The sequence below is a fragment of the Electrona antarctica genome (assembly GCF_951216825.1).
Source record: "Electrona antarctica genome assembly, chromosome: 17".
Classification (NCBI taxonomy): Eukaryota; Metazoa; Chordata; class Actinopteri; order Myctophiformes; family Myctophidae; genus Electrona; species Electrona antarctica.
Genome location: NC_136798.1, coordinates 4,540,926 through 4,561,149, shown reverse-complemented (window position 1 = coordinate 4,561,149; position 20,224 = coordinate 4,540,926). Strand labels below are relative to the sequence as shown.

The following is a 20,224-nucleotide window of genomic DNA, read 5'->3' as shown; positions in this document are numbered from 1 at the left end:
AAGAGGTAGAGCAGGTCGTCCAATGATCCGTGGGTCGGCGGTTCGAATCCCGGCTCCTCCTGTCTACATGTCGAAGTGTCCTTGGGCAAGACACTGAACCCCAAATTGCTCCCGATGTGCTGGTTGGTACCTTGCATGGCTTCCGCCGCAATCGGTGTATGAATGTGTGTGTGTGAATGGGTGAATGTAATGCACAATCTATGTAAAGCGCCTTGGATAAAGGCGGCTATATAAATGCACCATTTACCATTTACCATTTATGGACGCATCCGCGGCCATGGTCGATTGTAGAAAATGCCAGGTTTCCCGGTCTGACAGGGAAACTTCATTCATTGTGATCAGAGACACATACTTCCCACAGATTACAACCACACACAGAGATTTGAAAACATGACCAATGACAAAAAACTCCCATATCTGCTGGGCGAAGTACAACAATGTGCAAACACAGCAGCAAGATTCGTGAGTTGCTGTGATAGGAGAAGGATATCAAACGGAACACAACCACCCCTAGAGACTAATCACTGTGTATATTCCTGCACTATACCTGCATCCAGTGATCTTGGTACATAGAAATTGATCTATTGAAGATTCTGACTTTCAAATGTACATCATTTTTGTTTTGATTGTATTGCTGTATTGTTGTATTGTGCTTTCTGCTTTGGCAATGTGAACATATGTTTTCTCATGCCAATAAAGCCCTTTGAATTGAATTGAATTGAATTGAATTGTGATCTCAACCAGTGGTTCCCAAATTGACACCAATTATCCCGCGGACCCCCATTTGAAAAGACATGCCAGGGACCCCCATAAGAGAAGATTTGTACGGCTCTAGCAGTGATTCTCAACCAGTTTGATTTCAAGGACCCTCAGTTTGACATGCATTAGTCTACGGACCCCCATTTAATTTGCATTTCTATCTATGGGACCCCAATTTATATTGTAAAATAAATGTTACAGTAATTTAACTCTGAGAGTGTGCGAATGTACACTTTTTTGTACACTCTCAGAGTTAAACACCTCCCACAGACTCACTTGAGTGAAACACAATATGCTGTCAATATAATATATGCAATTTTATTTGAAGGTAATATCCTCCTGAATTGTTTCTCTCTCACACACGTGTGACCTTACAAGGTGTTTCTGAAGGTCCTAACGTGCATAGAATAGAAATGTGTTCTATGACACACACACACACACACACACACACACACACACACACACACACACACACACACACACACACACACACACACACACACACACACACACACACACACACACACACACACACACACACACACACACACACACACACACACACACACACACACACACACACACGCTTCATCTCTCAGCCTTGGGGTGACTTTGGTCCAAAAGGAAGAAGGAAAGTGCTGACAAACTATCATCAGAGAGACGGACGGAAACAAAACGACATCATGAACCTAGACAAAAAAAAATAGTGTGAGAAAACTAGCACAGAGCGATTATATAAACTGCTTGTATGGTTCTGAAACAGGTTGATTAAACCATTTAGGCCTGAACTCAAAATTTTAAAAAGAAATCTTCTAAATCCTCCAGTTTTCTGAAATAAATATTTTCACGATTTTTCAAAAATAGCAGATCTACAAGCTCATAGCGCGCCACCGAGTGGCGCGCTATGAGCTTGTAGATCTGCTATTTTTCAATAGCTAAATTACAACATAATGTTTAAAACACCAAAAGGTGTTCCCGCCCAAAATGGGTTAAGACAAGACAGACTGAATGAGAGATTAAAATAGGGTGCATTTTGCATCCCAAAACGCAGTTTATAGTTAAGGGACGCAATAAAACAACAACCTCTGCATCCACGGGATGCACTACTGTGTCTACTGTACTGTTTTTTATTCTAGTTTATTTTGCTAGCTTTAGTCATAATCATTTCTTCTTCTGTTTTCTACATGAATATAACCACATTATAACCATATCAAATGGAATGGGAGTTAAATGCTGCAATTTGTAAAAATGGCAAAATATGACTCCTAACGTTGTTGAAGTGGGACTCATAAAAAGTCCCTGGGACTAATTTCTAAAAGACCATCCCTGCATCCCGGGGCTCATTACATTGAAAACATATTTACATCACTGATGAGATATTAAATTAAATAGATGGAGGGGAGTCAGGGGACAGGTACAATGAGAGAGAAAGGGCCGATTCATATTCCTATTTTAGAGCCGAATAAAAGTCGGTTTGGCTCTGTAGAGCCTACAATGTGACGTCATTTTAGGTTCAGGGGGGGGCGGGTACCGTCCTAGTCGGCTCTTCGGTGCTACTGAAAATTTCTGACGAGCCGAATCATCACTACAGCGCCGAAAACAGTGGTGAAATAAGAGTATGAATCGGCCCAAAGACGGATGCAAGTATGACAGAATGAGACGGACTGAAACTAGGCTCACATTTTAGGATTTTAGCTCAGATTTGGCTGAGATTGGCCATCTTCCAACATAATATTGCGGAAGAAAAGCCTAGATCGTTGGGAGATCATCCTGACATTTGGTTGGAATTATAGCTATAGTATAACGATGCGGCGGCTCAAGGACAAGATCGGAGCGGTTGAGAGCAGGGGGGGGGGGTGGGGGGAAGAGAGAGAGAGAGAGAGAGAGAGAGAGAGAGAGAGAGAGAGAGAGAGAGAGAGAGAGAAGAGAGAGAGAGAGAGAGAGAGAGAGAGAGATGAGAGAGAGAGAGATATGGAGAGAGAGAGATGGAGAGAGAGAGATGGAGAGAGAGACAGACAGACAGACAGACAGAGAGATGGAGCAGTATGTGAGGAAACTAGGAGAGAGATATGAGGGGCCAAGATCAGCATTTCGATAGTGAATGATGCGTCTAGTTAACCCGCATACAAGCGATTCCCACTGCAGTTGAGTGTGTGAGAGAGAGAGAGAGAAGAGAGAGAGAGAGAGAGAGCTGAGAGAGAGAGAGAGAGAGAGCGAGAGAGAGAGAGAGAGAGAGAATTAGGAAAGGGGGTAAGGGACTTTCAATTGTAGCAATATGCAAACAAACAGGCATCCAAAAACTAGGCTATAATATGATTCAGCCATTTTCTCATACAAATTACTTTTGCATGGTGTCTCGCTGGCTACAATCTTCACACATTTCAACTGTGGCGAGCTTTTGTCAGTCGTCCAAACCTTGCTTTTCTTTTCATGTGTTCCACATACACAATACACACAAGTCCCATAAACTAATGAGATGTAATCTCGCAACCTATTTGGATGATAAGAGATATTTTGACCCGAGATCAGATTCTAAAAATGTCTTCTAAATCCTGACAGTTTTCTGAAAAAGCTATGTTTCTATGTCAGTCGTTCTTCGATTTTTCAAAAATAGCAGATCTACAAGCTCGTAGCGCGCCACTCGGTGGCGCGCTATGAGCTTGTAGATCTGCTATTTTTCAATAGCTAAAGCATAACATAATGCTAACGCCAACAGGGGTTCCCGCCCAAAATGGGTAAAGCGGCAGACAAATAACAGACTCTAGGCTTAATCTTTAAGTGTATAGAAAAAGAAGACTGCAGGCAAAGGTAATTAGCACATTATATAACCTAGGCCTAATTTGTGTATACTATAATAAAAAAAAACGTAGGTCTGCAGGCAAAGTAACACAGGTACCAACTCAGCAAGTTCAAAATCCTCCATAAGAATTTAAGAAATAAGAACCATAATATGTTGCAAAGGAAACTATTCTGAACGTTTTGGACATCCGGAGATGACGTTTGCCAGGCACTAGGCTAGGCTAAGCAGAACTAGTATTAGCTATACACACATTACACACAGACTCGTATATCAATTTCAATTCAAAGGAGCTGTATTGGCATGAGAAAACGTACGTTTACATTGCCAAAGCAAAAGTGGAACAAGACAATCAATCTACTTTGATCCCCTATTTGGATATGTGCCCAAAAGTTCATTTTAATTCACATAGCTAAGCCTAAGCCTACTACAGTATTATGTAGACAAGAGATCTACCGTGTAGAAAACCTGTGCATTAATGTTACCCAGGGTGTCTCTTAGTCTTACCACATCTGGGGGTGTTTTTTGGTGAACTGATCTTCAATATATTATTTTGAGTGCATTTATATGTGATCGTCGATATGCGAAATAATAGTGCCATCAGATCAGAATTGATCACCCAGGCAGAACTCCAATATCTCGGTCCCATTGACAGAATTTAGACCGCGTGAGTGAGTGCTACAGCCTGCGGTTTGGCCCCGTCAACGCAAACCTGATATCACCAAAAGCTACTGTAGGTACAGGGTCTCTATGGCGACGCCCCCACAGCTGGGCATTGAATTACAAAGCAACAGGGACAGAGTCACCCACTTCTCAGGTGACCGTCCCAGCTGAGGAGGAGACTGGATAATCTCGTGATATTAGCTACAGCCTGGGGTTGACAACACCAAGGTCTCAGAGGCACTTGCCCGTCGGGAATGTACAGGACAGGTTATGTTCTACTTGCCCAAAAGGTCTTGCCCACATGCCCCAAAAGTAAATAATTTTAACGTTCAATAGAGGGTATGCGCGTGACATCATCATCAAACCAGGAAGTTATGCAGGAACGCCTACTGAGTGGCAAAAAACTACTTTCTGGCCTTGACAGCCCATACATCCAAACAGAAAAGTCATATCTGATTGCATTAAACAACATTAAACGATGTTAAACTCACTTTGCCTGTTGCTTTGCCACTCGATTTGCCACTCGATGTGCCATTCACTTTAAACATGCGCATACTCTCTATTTAACACTATACTTTTTTTACTTTCTGGGGCAGTGCAAAACAAAATGTCATACCTCCATTTTTATGCCAAATACCTAGCTATGAATAGGACTATGGGGGTTCACGTTACAGGTAAACAGTGCTCTTATTTTACATTCCATAGACCAGAGAGCTCTGGCCACGTTCAGGTGTTTATATGAACACAACGTCTAGACGGTTGTGTCCTCTCTCAAGCAAGCACTTGCCCAGTCGGGCAACCTGAAAACAAACTCCACCTGCCCTAAAGTTTGATTTACCTGCCAGGGGCAGGTAGGCAACCCTTAGTGTAAATGGTGCATTTACCACTATCATTGGACGACCTGCTCTACCTCTTGAGCCACAGTCGCCCCGGGGCGACTGTGGCTCAAGAGGTAGAGCAGGTCGTCCAATGATCCATGGGTCGGCGGTTCGAATCCCGGCTCCTCCTGTCTACATGTCGAAGTGTCCTTGGGCAAGACACTGAACCCCAAATTGCTCCCGATGTGCTGGTTGGTACCTTGTATGGCTTCCGCCGCAATCGGTGTATGAATGCGTGTGTGAATGGGTGAATGTAATGCACAATCTATGTAAAGCGCCTTGGATAAAGGCGCTATATAAATGCACCATTTACCATTTTAGTGTAAATGCTTGAGCTATACCAAATAGTGTTTTTCAGTATTCTTAATTTCATATACACAGTATATATATATATATAAATTCCCAATGCTTTCCATATCCCTTTCCCCACCACATTCTGTGCTCCTGGTATAGCAATTAGAATCCCTGTACTGCTGATAATAGGAATCAGAGTACCAGAAGAGAAACCCACTACTACGGTGCCAAACCTTTCCTCTGCACATGCACGGGGGAGTGCCAAATCAGGTGACGTATATATAGACTCGACAACGTCACACCGATAAGAAGCAGTATGCCAGAGCAGGCCGGCACCAAATGAACCCCACCGCTCATAAGATGGCAAGATGCAATGGAAAAGTGGTCACTGCACTCACTCACTCACGTGTAAAAAATGCATCCCATCAAAACTTTCAGATGCAAATTTTCTCCCAGAGTGGAGGAAGAATGCTTTAGGATTTTTACTGTGATCTCTCGCTCTTAAAATACATAATCCTTGGTTTCTATTGTTGTGTGTAAACAATACTAATTCATACAAGCACTTGTCCAAACCCCACCTCCGGTCGCAGTGATAACAGCACCAGGGTCTACTCTTGCTCGCAGAGCTGCAGCCCATCAAGCTTAATTTACTGTATGCTCCCTCCGTCCCACGAAGGGACGTCACGGGGCGTTGTTGTGACGTACAAAATCACTCAGCTCGAGGGGGGCTTGAAAATCGTTTCAAAGCATACCTCTGTGGTAACGTGTTAAGACCGACCCATTACTAACACTATCCCAAACACTGACCGGACCTAACCATAACCACACGGGGCACGTGGAAGCAACAGGGTGCAGGTATGCCTCTGCCTCATAGCTAGGGAACACAACAATCCCTCCTTAGACAAACACACAGGAACAGTATCTCTCACACACACCACACACACACACCACACACCACACACACACACACACACACAATGTCGCCCTTACTGTTCTGTTCTATTATTTGCCTTCATCAATTTAATTAAAGCACTTTTAGCCATCCCCAAAATACTGTTACAAGAGAGGTATTTTTTGGTCAAAAATATCATGTTCGATTTTTGTCCATATTGTCCAGATCCAAAGGTGGAAGTTGGCACCATCCCTCTCAATTTAGCAATTTGTTGAAAAAAAAACCCATCATTCAGTTTTGATTTGGACTGCATTTTACAGCTTACATTTTAAGCATCAAGCTAGCAGGCGCCCTTATTCAGATCGGCTTTCAAGTGCAACATCAGAACAAGCAGAGTAAGCATGAACTCTAGTCAATAAACAAGGTAAATGGTCACGACACATAAGTAGAGTGCAGAGAGAACAATGTGGTGCCTCGAAGAAGCCTGGAAAACAATGAACCTATCTCGCATCGGTCTAGAAAAAAAAAGAAAAGAAATAAAGACAATTGAACAAGTAAAAGAAATAAGAAAGAGAGGGTATGCGCATGCATAAAGTGAATGGCAGATCGAGTGGCAGAGTGAGTGACAAAGTGAATTTAATGTAGTTTAAAGTAATTTCATTCAATCAAATAGGACTTTTCTGTTTGGATGTATGGGCTGTCAAGGCCAGAAAGTAGTTTTTGTCACTCAGTAGGCGTTCCCGCATAACTTCCGGGTATGATGATGATGTCACGCGCATACCCTCTATTCCCTATGTGATATACAGTATACACCCCAAATTCCCAAGACAGTTAATTTATTTTATACCCACTCTTTTACACACACACACACACGCACGCACGCACGCACGCACGCAGTGTCAGCCCTTGTCACTAATCACCTGTGGCGTTTGTGTTTGTGTGATGAAGTTCTTCAGGAAGGCTGACAGCTAAGATCAACAATGTGAGGGTGGAGGTAGGAGAGAGCAATATTTAGGGACCTCTCGCTCATATACACACACGCATTCATCCAACACTGCTGAATGTGCGTGTGTGCGTGTGTGTGCGTGCGAGACAGACATAAAGACAGACAGGTAGACAGACAGAGAAAGAGAGGAGGGGTGTGGTTTAATCATAACAACAAGCACCAGATGTTAGGAGAAGCATACATAAACACACATTAGGTCTTTCCTCTCCCTGCCATACTAAATCTTAAAGACTACATCATGCTGCTATATTGTCATTGTCAATGGCCTAATTAAAAGGTATGTGGGGGGGTCAAAGGGCAAAAGATGACCTCTACTAAAATTGATTGCCATTTATTCTTTGTTGAAATGAATGAGAGTATTTTTTATTTTTTTTGTTTTCTATAAAAAGAAAAATGTATTTCATATCATAATGTTTGTGTAACAATTTATAATCTGTTCTCAATAAAAACCTATTTGACAAAAAAAAAGAAATTAATGAGAAATCTTCGCTCCTACTCTCACCTATGGTCGTCATGAAGTGTGGGTCAGACTCATGAGGTTGCTGATACAAGCGGCCGAAATGAGTTCTCTCAGACGGGTGGCTGGCATCTCCCTTAGAGATAGGGTGAGAAGTTCAGTCACACGAGAGAGACTCGGAGTAGAACCGCTGCTCCTTCGCTTGGAAAGGAGCCAGCTGAGGTGGTTCGGGCATCTAGTAAGGATGCCTCCCGAGGGTCTCCCTAGGGAGGTCCTCGATGCACGTCCCACTGGAAGGAGCCCCCCGGGCAGACCAAGGATCAGATAGGGGTATTGCATCTCCAAAATGGCCTTGGATCGCCTCGGGATCCCCCACAATGAAGCTACTAATGTTGAAATTAAATCTGGAGCTCTCTGGTGGAGCTGTTGCCCCCACGACCCGACTATGTATGGATAAGTAGTTGAAGATAGATGGATGAAATGAATGAATAGGCTAATCTTTTTATCACATGTGCCCTTTCAAAGTTGCCTACGTTTACAACAGAGGCTGAAAGTTAACCTGTGAGATAGAATCAACCACACTCACTTTCGTTTTGGAGTACTTAATCACGTTAACCCTGGCATCTCTATTTAGGACATGTCATCATAGGGGGAAAAAAACTATATATGCGCACTTTTACAAAATAGCAAAAATATGACATTTAACCACAAGCTCACGTGTAGCAATGTGACGCATTTGTGGGCTTGTATTGTTACTAATCGTCATTAGGGCTGTGAATCTTTGGGTGTCCCACGATTCCATTCCGATTCTTGGGGTCACGATTCTCAATCCAAAAACGTTTTTTTTTTAATTCAAAATCATTTTCTTTCCAGATTCAAAATGATTCTCTATTCAAAAGGGTTTCATCACAATCTACTCCAGCCAACTGAAGTGACTAATTATACTACAGTATCTTGAAAATGACTGAAGACATGTTTACTGTGATTAGGGTAAACTTACATTTCATATCACAAAACACCATGTAGTGAAAACTACGATTTTTGTAAATTATGAATCGATTTTGAATCGTTCATAACGGGAATCGCGATTCTAATCGATTTTTTTTACACCCCTAATCGTCATACAATGAAGAATATTATAGGGCTTAAGTGGTTAACAGCACTATTGCAGTGGAGTCTCAATATGTCGCTAAGTAACACACAGACAATATTCACAAGCAGCCAAACCACAGAAAGATGAACACACAGACACACAGATAGTTTATGGTTCTTGTCTTAACCCATTTTGGGCGGGAACCCCTTTTGGTGTTAGCATTATGTTATGCTTTAGCTATTTAAAAATAGCAGATCTACAAGCTTGTAGGTCTGACAGAACGACTGACATAGAAACATAGCTTTTTCAGAAAACTGTCAGGATGTAGAAGACATTTTTAGAATCTGATCTCAGGTCAAAATGGGTTAATGGTTCTGGAATCTGGCTCGCTTGTTGTTGTTTAGCAGCAGTAACTTGGGGTGTGTGTGTGTGGGAGAGAGTTTAACAAGCTAAAGACAACACCCTACAACTGCTTCTCACTCCAGCCATGTTGAAGCTACCGCTAGTAGTGCAGTAGCTGCTTCAACTACATGATGCTAGTGTCTTGGGTTCCTCACACTGTGTCCCTGGACATCTCTGATTGCACAACTCTTCTAGTGACACTGGGGAGAGGAGAGGGTGAATGAATGGTGTACTGTACTGTATGTCACAGTATTGGATTGGAAAACAAGTCATATTGGTGCACTCGTTTTCACTGACAGAGGGCGCACCGTCTGAAGGTGACTTGAGCCACGAGAGGCGAGCGAGTCGCTGTGCAGAGCGTTATGAAGTCACGTTCAGCTGACTCAGCGCCGTTCAAGTAATCCGGATTACTTGATTAGTGGTGTATTGGTGTTTTTTTTTGGGGGGGTGGAGGGAGCAACGGTACTTTAATGACATCACATGCATGCGCGAGCACACGCCTATATAATGCATGTGATTAATATTCATTTTACTTTACACTCAAAAAAGCCCTTTGGGACCGGGTTCCCATTTACTTGGCTCATGAATCCAAGGGGACATGCGTTCTAGCGTGCACATCCGTACCTGTGCTGCTGCGTGCACGTGACAAATGACTACTGGAACGCTGTGGTGTCCCGTGTACTGTAGTGACCAAAACACCACTGGCGTCGTAAATCACCTCCACCCCCCCTAATCTCAGTACCTCCGAGAGTGGGAGGTGAACTCAAAGAAAAAGAGCACTCCTATTTCAATCTGAATGGTTTTCCAATCATACTGTTGTCTCCACCAGGCCGAAGGCATGGGGAGAGAGTATGTTTTGCACTCCGTCCGTCCATCCGTTAACAACTAATCTCCTGCACCCGGTCGATGCCAAACTTTGCACACACTCTCCCTGGATGCCAACGACGAACCTCTGCCCCAAATTTTCCAGAACGCCACTATGAGGCAGATTTTCACATTTGCACCGATCTGCGTAACACTGCCTAGAGGCCAAGGAAAAACCTTTTCCCTGCATTTTCACATCTGCCTTGGCTTTTATAGCGCCACCAAGAAGCAGACTTTTGTCAAACACATTTTTTTATATTACTCCTCCAGATTCTGTCCAAAATCCTGCACATCGTCACACAGTATCTCTATAGTCATGTGCTCAAAACGGATCTGACCAATTTTTCATATTCCATCCTAATCGGTTAACATTCTCTTCCAAAGTTTGCAGGATTGGCAAAAGCCTCAAAATCATGAACGCAGCGTGCAATTTACGTGAAATTTATCACGCACTTTCCTACTAGGCTGAGAAACAAATCCCAGCCTCAAATTTTGCCATCAAAGGCGTAAGAAAAAATAGCACCCTTTTCACATTGGCCTATTATAGAGCCACCAGGAGGCCACCATAAACCTGACCTGGCCTGGTGGAGACCTGTGCCCCCAGGCGAGGGGAACTTGTTCTAGTTTCTTCTGGGGGCTGAGGCCCAGGTTGATAGTTTCTACTGGGGGCTGAGGCCCAGGTTGATAGTTTCTACTGGGGGCCGAGGCCCAGGTTGATGGTTTCTACTGGGGGCTGAGGCCCAGGTTGATAGTTTCTTCTGGGGGCTGAGGCCCAGGTTGATGGTTTCTTCTGGGGGCTGAGGCCCAGGTTGATGGTTTCTTCTGGGGGCTGAGGCCCAGGTTGATGGTTTCTTCTGGGGGCCGAGGCCCAGGTTGATAGTTTCTTCTGGGGGCCGAGGCCCAGGTTGATAGTTTCTACTGGGGGCCGAGGCCCAGGTTGATAGTTTCTTCTGGGGGCCGAGGCCCAGGTTGATAGTTTCTTCTGGGGGCCGAGGCCCAGGTTGATAGTTTCTACTGGGGGCTGAGGCCCAGGTTGATAGGTTTCTTCTGGGGGCTGAGGCCCAGGTTGATAGTTTCTTCAGGGGGCTGAGGCCCAGGTTGATAGTTTCTTCTGGGGGCTGAGGCCCAGGTTGATAGTTCCTTCTGGGGGCCGAGGCCCAGGTTGATAGTTCCTTCTGGGGGCTGAGGCCCAGGTTGATGGTTTCTCCTGGGGGCTGAGGCCCAGGTTGATAGTTCCTTCAGGGGGCTGAGGCCCAGGTTGATAGTTTCTTCTGGGGGCTGAGGCCCAGGTTGATAGTTCCTTCTGGGGGCTGAGGCCCAGGTTGATAGTTCCTTCTGGGGGCTGAGGCCCAGGTTGATAGTTCCTTCTGGGGGCTGAGGCCCAGGTTGATAGTTCCTTCTGGGGGCTGAGGCCCAGGTTGATAGTTCCTTCTGGGGGCTGAGGCACAGGTTGATAGTTTCTTCTGGGGGCTGAGGCCCAGGTTGATAGTTTCTTCTGGGGGCTGAGGCCCAGGTTGATAGTTCCTTCTGGGGGCTGAGGCCCAGGTTGATAGTTCCTTCTGGGGGCTGAGGCCCAGGTTGATAGTTTCTTCTGGGGGCTGAGGCCCAGGTTGATAGTTTCTTCTGGGGGCTGAGGCCCAGGTTGATAGTTCCTTCTGGGGGCTGAGGCCCAGGTTGATAGTTCCTTCTGGGGGCTGAGGCCCAGGTTGATAGTTCCTTCTGGGGGCTGAGGCCCAGGTTGATAGTTTCTTCTGGGGGCTGAGGCCCAGGTTGATAGTTTCTTCTGGGGGCTGAGGCCCAGGTTGATAGTTCCTTCTGGGGGCTGAGGCCCAGGTTGATAGTTCCTTCTGGGGGCTGAGGCCCAGGTTGATAGTTCCTTCTGGGGGCTGAGGCCCAGGTTGATAGTTTCTACAGGGGGCTGAGGCCCAGGTTGATAGTTCCTTCTGGGGGCTGAGGCCCAGGTTGATGCGCATTGATCAGTGGCAGCGAAACACCATGGCATATTGATGCTGGGAGAAGGGCTTTTTTGATTGACAATTGTATCGACAAAAATGCATATACAAGAACATAAATAAATGCATATACAAGAACATAAATAAATGCATATACAATTGATGAGTGGCCCATGACTGACGTCTGATCCAATGAGTGAAGTCACAAGGGCTACCGCTTGCGCCCACTGGCCGACAATCGGGGGGACCATGTAAATCACAGGCGCAGGACTATATCATGGGGTCAGACTCGGTAGGGTGGTGCTAGCAAATCGGGAGGAGGGGGGGGGGGGGGGGGGGGGGGATTGTGAGAAGGCGAAGGGTCAGGGCCTCTGAGGGGATTAACAAAGTCTGACAGGGCGCTCACACACGTTCACAGCCGAGAGCATCGGCTGCTCTGCTGAGCACACATAATACATTGCTTGTTTTAGAAATATAGAGAGAGAGGGGAAGGGATAAAGAAAATGGACAGATAGGAGAGGCCAGAACAGAGAGAATGAATGTGTGAAAGAGAGAGAGAGAGAGAGAGAGAGAGAGAGAGAGAGAGAGAGAGAGAGAGAGATATATGAAAGAATTGTTTGAGGGGGAGAGAACTACAGGTGCCTTTGACATGGAAATAGCTCAAACAGCCAGCTGGCACGCCGGAATGGAGAGAAAAATGCTATCGTACACGACCAGGCACATTACACAACTCTCCACACACACACACACACACTGACACACACACACTTTTCACAAACTCAATCATACTCATAATGGTCTCGTATTTTTTCCTCATTTGATAGCAGTGAAAAATGTTTGAGCAGGCAGCCAACAACTTTTCAATCATACAACTTGACAATTTTATACAGGGCCATTAATATCTCAAAAGCACACAACAACACAACCCTAGTTACTATGGAGGACTCCGACATTGCAACATGCTCACAGAACAGACAGTGCTCTACATACATCTGCTGAAGATGAGATTGAATCATGTCTCGTAACGTTCAATAGCTCTGAGCGAGCGTGCGTGCATGCGAGATATACAGGTCATAACTCTGCCAGGCGAGCAGCAACTGACAACCAGTGGTCGTGATCTTTGCCCTGCTTCTTAACCCATTTTGGGCGGGAACCCCTTTTGGTGTTAGCATTATGTTATGCTTTAGCTATTGAAAAATAGCAGATCTACAAGCTCATAGCGCGCCATCGAGTGGCGCGCTACGAGCTTGTAGGTCTGCTATTTTTGAAAAATCGAAGAACGACTGACATAGAAACATAGCTTTTTCAGAAGACTGTCAGGATGTAGAAGACATTTTTAGAATCTGATCTCAGGTCAAAAAGGGGTTAATGCACAACAAGGGAGCGATTACTCTGATGCACATACATACATACACACACTACAGTACACACACAGCCTTGAGACGTGACACAGAACACATTTATATAACTAGGGAAGTCAATGCCTACAGCCCTGCCCGGCTGCCCACATACACTCAGAGACGCATCCTCCAAGTTTGAAGATGACATCAATCTGCCAGAATTTATACAGCAGGTTCCTGCCTGGCGTTTACAGTGGTACCCAAACCTTTTCATGTCAAGGACCCCCAAATTGACTAACCCCCCCCCTCTAGCAATGATTCTCAACCCGTTTAATTTCAAGGATCCCCAGTTTGACATGTATATTTATAGTCTACGGACCCCCATTTAATAGCATTGGGACCCCCAATTTATATTGTAAAATCAATGTTAATTTGACTCCGAGTTACATACCCATAAGGGTCCATTTGGTTCCTAATTATAGTTTAGCTGGGGACCCCCTGGAACTCCCTCGGACCCCACTTTGGGAACCACTGTATTATTACATTTGAGAGAATTCCACTCCCACAATGCAAATGTATTTGTGCTTGTGCCCATGGAGCATGGGTTCTTCAGGTCGGTGACCAAGTCATACACCTGTGCTTTGTTGCCGTGATACGTCACCGTCTTCACGGTCCTTTGCGTTTTCACCCCAGCTTCCACTAGTACTGACCAATCACAGCGGGCGTGCCGAGAACTGTGGTGAGCACGGAACGCTCGCCCTCCCTATAGTTTACCTACCTCTCTCTACCCTTAGGGACAAAACACGGTCAGTGGCCAAAGACATCGCTGTCTGCCTTCGTTCAAAATGTACGCTGTGTGTGTGTGTGTGTGTCTCTCTCTCTCACTCGGACACACGATAATCACGGTCAGAATAAACACAAACGCGCAGCGTTAGACGTTTGCGCGCACTTCTGGTAGATATACAAGAAACTTATGATAACCCTTTTAAGTCTCACTGTCACACTCCAGCTGAGTAACTACCACAAGTTAAACCCTGCCCGTCTGGTACACAGAGAAAGTTAAAATAAACATTAAGTGCAATTTCAAACAATATTAGATACAGGTTTACACCAAGCTGCTTATTAGGATAGATGTTGATTACTTCTGATGAGCAGCTTGCACCGCGAATGTACTTAAGATGCTTTAAATAAATCCTAATTATAATAATTAAGCAGGGACTACAATTGTACGCCCTTCTTTTTAGAAGCTGGTCATTTTCCGCGGTGTACATGTGTGTGGCATGTCTGGTGTGTGGTGGGAAGTGTGTTGGTGTCAGGCCGTTTCAGCTGAACAGACACATAAAGCCACCGCCACTGCATTACCATGGTGACACAGCCTGCCGAGTCCGACCACATGACGTGATCGGTCTGTGACAGAGAGACAGACAGAGAAAAAGAGTAAGGGGGGGGAGAGAGAGAGAGAGAGAGGGGGAGAGAGAGAGAGAGAGAGAGGGGGAGAGAGAGAGAGAGAGACACACAGATGCAAACAAAGACAAATGTATACATGCCAGCTAGTCTGTCTCACTCCAACTCTCACACAGGCACACAAACACATGGCTGCGTCCCATGACATCATGGCATTGTTGTGCTACTGGCTGAGGCCAGCAGATCTGTGAACCTGGCTCTTCATTGTCCTTGTGTCCATACACACACACACACACACACACACACACACACACACACACACACACACACACACACACACACACACACACACACACACACACACACACACACACACACACACACACACACACACACACACACACACACACACACACACACACACACACACACACACACACACACACACACACACACACACACACACACACACACACACACACACACACACACACACACACACACACACACACACACACAGTCTGGACACAGACAGTCTCATTTACAGTAAACCAGGTGACGGTCAATGGTCATTTGATATGAAATCAAAAGCCATATTTTTGTACTCTCCGCTTTCTAGTAATCCATGAAAAAAAGGCGACAAATTGGGAGTGGAATCCCCCTCCCTCCTTTAAATTAATAACTAATAAAAGTAGTGAAGGGTCGAATCAGGCCACATACTGTACAACTGTCATTCTTGGACCAAGGGCATCCATTATTAAGAGCTGGTGGGAAAAATTACAAAAACAAATCTGATAAGGAATCATGTTGAAACAACTGTGTTCCAAAAAAAAACTGAAACATTACCACCAAATAATGCATGCGCACGCAATGCAAAAAAAATTACATTTATTTATTTTGATTTCCGCACAAAAGTGGAAAGATTTGTGGTTGATCTCTGGCTCTCCACCTCGCCCTGCAGGAAACCCACTATCTCCACAGAGCACACACTTCCTGTCTGCTTCCTGCTTCCTGAGACGGAGGGGGGGAAAATAATGCTGTGTCCAGTCTGCTCTGATAGGCTAAGCTAAGCCAACCAAATGTAATGACCATTACTGTGTCCAGTCTGCTCCGATAGGCTAAGCTAAGCCAACCAAATGTAATGACCATTACATTTCACTGTGTCCAGTCTGCTCTTATAGGCCAAGCTAAGCCAACCAAATGTAATGACCATTACTGTGTCTAGTCTGCTCTTATAGGCTAAGCTAAGCCAACCAAATGTAATGACCATTGCATTTCACTGTGTCCACTGTCCAGTCTGCTCTTATAGGCTAAGCTAAGCCAACCAAATGTAATGACCATTACATTTCACTGTGTCCAGTCTGCTCTGATAGGCCAAGCTAAGCCAACCAAATGTAATGACCATTACTGTGTCCAGTCTGCTCCGATAGGCCAAGCTAAGCCAACCAAATGTAATGACAATTACATTTCACTGTGTCCAGTCTGCTCTTATAGGCTAAGCTAACCAAATGTAATGACCATTACTGTGTCCAGTCTGCTCTTATAGGCTAAGCTAAGCCAACCAAATGTAATGACCATTGCATTTCACTGTGTCCAGTCTGCTCTTATAGGCTAAGCTAAGCCAACCAAATGTAATGACCATTACATTTCACTGTGTCCAGTCTGCTCTTATAGGCTAAGCTAAGCCAACCAAATGCAATGACCATTACATTTCACACCACTGATCTGGGAATAGTGCCCTTTTCCTCGGCTACCTGAAAAATCAAAATAGGCTTACATTGTCAAAGCATGACAGGAAAATGCTGGCATGCACTAGTGTTGATTCTAAATTATAACCATAATCCGATGAACAACTACAAATTGCTAAATTAAAACCAAATGACAGTTGCATCATTGCATGTACTGTATATAATAATAGAATGTAGCACTTTTCAACCTTATCTTCATATAATTGGTCCTCACAGTTGCTTAGTTTTACCCTTATGTACCTGTACACAAGATGTAACAACAAAGTACAAAGTACAACCCTGAACCTTGATTATAATATGACACCATCTCCATCATTCTGCATCTCATTGCTGGGCTATGGACTATTCAGAAGCCTGCCTAGTATAGTGCCTACAATTTACAATTTACAATTTAGGCATTTAGCAGATGCTCTTAATCCAGAGCGACTTACATTAGGCAGGAACAAAAGTATGGGAATACATCACATATATAAAATGCATTTATCAAGAAACATGCGTAAGCTAAGAACGTAACTAGAACATATCTATATAATGACACTATACATATTAACTATACATATATACTATACTATGCTATACATATGTACTATGATGTGCTATGACTACATACAATGCAATTATTGTGCTGTCTACATGACATGCTATAGTCTGTTTCAAATGCTATCTAAGTCTAAAAAGTGCTATCTAAGGGGGTAGGATAAGTGCTATGGGCCATGATGGAGTCTAGAAAAGGTGGGTCTTCAGACTACAGCAGTCTGCTCTGATAGGCTACCAATGACATCATCAATTGGGATTGCAAGTTAATAGAAACTATAGCCTCTCTCTTCCTGAAATGTTAGCATGCTGAAATAGAAGCCATTGTTCTTGCAATAATTCATTTATTGTTTGAAATTACCAAACTAATCTGCATGGACTGAGGATCAGCTTTGTTCAGTAACTTACTTTATTGCCAGTAACTTGCGGGTACATGAATCACAAAAGTATTTGCATTTATTGTGTTATCTCCCAGGAGTGATCATTCATGTGGTAACTCAGGCTATTGTAATTTGACATACTGTAGATTCCCAAAGTCAAGTGACCCAGAGTCACAATGGGAATCTAAGAGCTGTGAACAAAGGAAGTGGAAACCAGCAGAAAATAAAGGATGTAGATTTAAGTGAACCAATACAATCACACAGGAGACCACAAACATGAGTGATGTGGTCTTATAATGGCTACAAGAGCAGAAGTCAGTTGTAGTGTTTGAAATGACAAGCATAACTGAGGGACCACAGACAGACTAGACTAGTCCAGTGCCATGCTCTGCAGGCCCCTTGTATTTTTGGGATCTGTGCATCAGGGAGTTCCCCCTATCCGTCTGGCTGGCCCAATAACGATGGATCAATGAAGAACTAGACAGAAAATGCTGCTGGTGCTCATTTCTAAAAGTTTAATCTCCTTCCCTCCCCGTCGGTTTCTGAAACTAAATCTAAAGGAGAAAAGGAGCAAATATAAGAAAAAACCTTTGGTCAGCAGCACGGTGTACGTGTACAAGTAGAGTAGCTTCAAAATTGTTTCACTTTTTTTTTGTAACTTCTGAGGTGCCTTTCTGCAGCATCACAGGCGTGCATTAATGACAATAAAGAACACCCTCTTGTGTAATATTGCTATAGTATAGTATAGTATAGTATAGTATAGTATAGTATAGTATAGTATAGTGTAATATTACACATTTTTGGCCATTTTTTAACATGGCCAAAGCTTCACTAGCTTCAACATATATGTATATTTGTCACATATTATTATTATTAATAATGTATTTATTTGTATAGCTTTTTGCATTGTCCTTTTAAGTGGACCTGAGTTTCTATTGTTCTGGGAAAATGTGTGAATATGTACTATTGGGTTCAAATTGTAAAAGTGTATGTCCAAATAAAAGGGTCAGGTCACAATTTAACAAAACCAACATGGACATTAATTTGACATGGTGCATACATGCATGGTGTGTGTACTTGGATTTGATCACAAGGCCTTGTTTGTGCTGGGATGCCCACATGGCCAGAGAACCCCAAGCCTGTGTTGTAATTAGACTAGATCCCAGCGGGGTCTTAATAGACTCTTGTTTGGTTCGCCAGATTAAAAAAAGTTGAAAACCTGTTCCTCTGTCTAATTAGCCATCCATGGCTAATCTAATCGCACTAATAACCAACCCCCCACACTCCCCAATACAAAAATCAGACAGCAACGGCAAACGTTTACGTCACCATAAATCAGTTGTATTTGGAAAAGCAAATCCAAATAGAGCACCATCAACATTCAACCTCACAGCCACCATGACACTTGACGCATTTCAGCTGAACAGACACTTGTGCTTACACACAACATGTGTCAGGGGGCTGGGGTCCACCAGCTGACATACTAATGTGCATGGGGTGTGGTGCTGGTTGGTTAGGATCGGGAAAATAATGCCTGGTGCTTTCATTTTACCATGTAAAAACGGATGGACAAATAACTGTGAGGTGGACAAACGCTCCTTTCTCATAAGAAAAGGAGTTGAGACTTGTGGACTGGACAGGACAAAATGAAGGACCTTTTGTTTTGATTTTAATGGCGCACAAAACAAGAGGCTGGCGGTTGGTTGGCTGGCTCCAAGCCTGAGGGATTAATCGGCTCAAGGAGGAGGGACGGGGAGTCGGGGACCCCCATCACGGGAGAGGGTGGACAGGGGTCTCCTTCACTACGCCTTGAGCCCCCACACCCCCGCCCCTGAGAGTACTCCATCCCTGACCAAGGAGAAGGGGTGGGGGTAGGGTCCAGGCAGAGAGAGAGAGGGCCCGCCTAAAAACACTGCTGTTGACTGGAGAGGAACACAACACACAGTACACACACAGCATGAAGCATTTCCACCACCACGTACTCATAAATCTCCGCCATCAATCACGGACGGAATGCACCTGTTACAACAACACACCAGGGTGAAAATGGCGAAGGGAGCATTCCAAACTAAATTGTGGATTTGGAATTTGGAACATACTCGCAATGAACGCCTGCATCCATAAGCTATAAGAATCTTTTTTTTAACTCACTACTCGACTCGTTCTAGTTAACAGTTAACAACAACTTCAGTCATGTTATAACACAACGCACGGACCCTGACTACTAGTTTCCAAGGCCCTGCTCCCAAACCGATCTGTCCAGTGTCCAGTCTGACAACAACACGAACCAACAGGAGAAGATTGTCACTCGCAGGGACAGTCAGGGACACTGACATTACGTTTATCACGGCGGTGTATTTGTGGTACATTTACAGTCCGCCTTTAGTAGGAGCTAGTATGAGCTGACTGAGTGACTGCTAGTGCTTTAGCTCCGAGCTAACGTTGAATGAGCCGCGGTGGTGGTGTTGGTCAGCCATTGTACGTACGATGCACTGCACTTGCTCCTCCAGCCTGCTTGCTATCCCGTCCAGTTATACCTGGAGTAGCATCATGGACAACTGGGGAAACCCTCATATTAGCCCGCCCTGCATATTATACAACAACCACTGGACATTAGTTTGTATTGTTTCCCAAATAAACTATGGTCCATGGGGTTATGCCATTTTCCCCCGGCTAAAATACTGCAATTCCTACTGTCTATTTCTCCCTGCTCTACAGGTATGGAGTAATGGAGCTAGCTAACCCGGGCTAGCGAGTCGAC

General features: G+C 44.4%; 1 protein-coding gene across 1 annotated transcript in view; it reads right to left on the bottom strand.

Annotated features, from left to right (window-relative positions):
- LOC306940574 (afadin-like) overlaps positions 1-20,224 on the bottom strand; it is a 175,843-nt gene that overhangs the window by 154,903 nt on the left and 716 nt on the right.